Source organism: Rattus norvegicus, chromosome 3, assembly GCF_021556685.1.
Source record: "Rattus norvegicus strain SHRSP/BbbUtx chromosome 3, alternate assembly SHRSP_T2T, whole genome shotgun sequence".
NCBI classification, from domain to species: Eukaryota; Metazoa; Chordata; class Mammalia; order Rodentia; family Muridae; genus Rattus; species Rattus norvegicus.
This window is the reverse complement of record NC_141536.1, coordinates 77,982,869-77,984,846: the sequence shown is the minus strand read 5'-3', so window position 1 is coordinate 77,984,846 and position 1,978 is coordinate 77,982,869. Positions and strand designations below refer to the sequence as shown.

Genomic DNA, 1,978 nt, shown 5'->3' with positions numbered 1-1,978 from the left:
CGCTTACCTAGGAAGCACAAGGCCCTGGGTTCGGTCCCCAGCTCCGAAAAAAAAGAACCAAAAAAAAAAAAAAAGATAGATCTGTAAAGCAGGGTCCAGAGACAGAGGCTGAGCTAGCCTTAGCTACTCGTTCCATGTTGGCCCAGGCAGGCTGCCTAGCACAGGGCACAGGCTCCCAGTTGCTTTTATTTCCCATCTGAGGAGAGAGGCAAGGCCAACTGACCTGATCCGTAGCCCTAAGGAGCTCCCAGTCCATTGGAACAGGGGTGGGGTGGGCTGACCTTCAGGTCTGCTGACCTTCCTCCAAGTTGCCTCTCCTCAAAGGCTGGTGAGAATCAATTGGACCTAGGAGCTGGGAGGGGGCAGAGCTCATGGTGATAGAGCCACATGCGAGTTTTAATTACTTTTCCTCTCGATCCTTTGCATTTATCTAGAAAGGACAGGGGTGGGTGGCCGCGTGTCTAATTAGAAGTGCGTCCCTCTTCATCTCCTCCAGCCGCAGCTCTTTCTTTGGCTCTAATGGAGGCTTTAATTGGTTTCTGGGCATCCACGGGGTTCAGGATGGCATCTCAGAATCAGGACTGCTACCTGGGGTGGCAAGGATGAGGAGGCCTCTGTGGTTAGGGACATCATGATTAAGAAGGGCTGGTGGATGATGTTTGAGGGTGACCGGAGGTGCAGGAGGCAGGGCTTTCCCAGGCCACTCCCAGGCCCAGGCCTTCTCCATCACTTGCAAGGCCACTGGGTCCTGGAACCTTTCAATGTTTCCTGCCCTGTGTATGGGCTCAGTTTCCCAATTCTGGAAGAAAAGTGTCAGGGACAGCAATTAGAGGCAAGCCAGCCACATCGGAGGATGCTGTGGAGCCTCAGGAAGTGCTAAGTCTTCTGTCAGATAATGAGCTTGCTTCTTTCTCAAGCCATCTTCTTGTCAGTTAACACCCTCAGCACAGAGTAGGGGAGCTGAGCCTGGAAGTGGTGTCTACCTAAAGAAAGAGGGTTCCTTTTTGAATCAGGCCCCTCAGTGCTGGGTAGGACTGGGGTAGGAAGAGGAGGAAACACAGACAGGTCAGAGACTCTTGTCCTGACCTATAGAGACAAAGATAAGGTAGTGAACAGAAGTGAACCCAGTGTCCTGTTAGAGCCTCATGACCTTGCAAGGTGAACCAGGCTCTCTGAGCCTCAGTTTATTCATCTGTAGCATGGGTTTGACTCAGAGGCAGTACGCCTAACTGATAGGAAGGGTGTCTCACACAACTATTAGTGCACCATGTCTTAGGCAAGGCACTTGGCACATGGTAAGTGCTCAGTAAACCTAGACTCTCATCCTTCATCCTCAGATCCAAAACTGTTCTGAGCCCTAACATGATACCATACCTCGAAAGTTATGTTATGGTAAATATTAACTGTGAACGTGACCAGATCAAGAATCCCCGAGGAGACAAGCCTCTAGACGTGAGTTTGTCTAGAGTGGCTAGTTAAGGTGGGGGTGTGGGCAGCACCATCTAATGTGCTAAGGTCTGGACTGAAGAGGAAGGAGAAAGCAAACCAAGCACCTGCATCCATCTCTGCTTCCTGACTGTGGACACGAAGTGCCTGGTTGCCTCCTGGTGTGTGGCCATGCCTTCCCTACACTGTTGGACAGCGCCCTCCCACTGTGAGTCACAGTGAACCATGGACAGCGCCCTCCCACTGTGAGTCACAGTGAACCATGGACAGCGCCCTCCCGCTGTGAGCCACTGCAAAGCCCTCCTTAAGTTGCCTTTGTCAGATACTTTGTCACAGAGACAAAAAAAGGAACCATGAAACTCCATTCTGTGCCCAAGTCCTTTAAAAGCTGTCTATACTTATATCCAGACTGCGTGTGAGGCATATAGGAAGCGATCGTGGATATCAGGTTTAGACTTGAGTCTTAAGATAGGTATTCATTGTGTATATGCAAACATTCCAAAATCTAAAGGGAGGTATGTGTCTAGTCTCC

At 50.5% G+C, this 1,978-nt stretch overlaps 1 long non-coding RNA gene across 1 annotated transcript; it reads right to left on the bottom strand.

Annotated features, from left to right (window-relative positions):
- Positions 1-400: 400 nt before the first annotated feature.
- On the bottom strand, positions 401-1,626 carry LOC134486406 (uncharacterized). Its single transcript, XR_015683649.1, has 2 exons — positions 1,554-1,626; positions 401-799 (listed from the first exon to the last, which is right to left on the bottom strand). It is a non-coding gene; the product is annotated as an uncharacterized LOC134486406 (long non-coding RNA).
- Between the last annotated feature and the right edge of the window lie 352 nt (positions 1,627-1,978).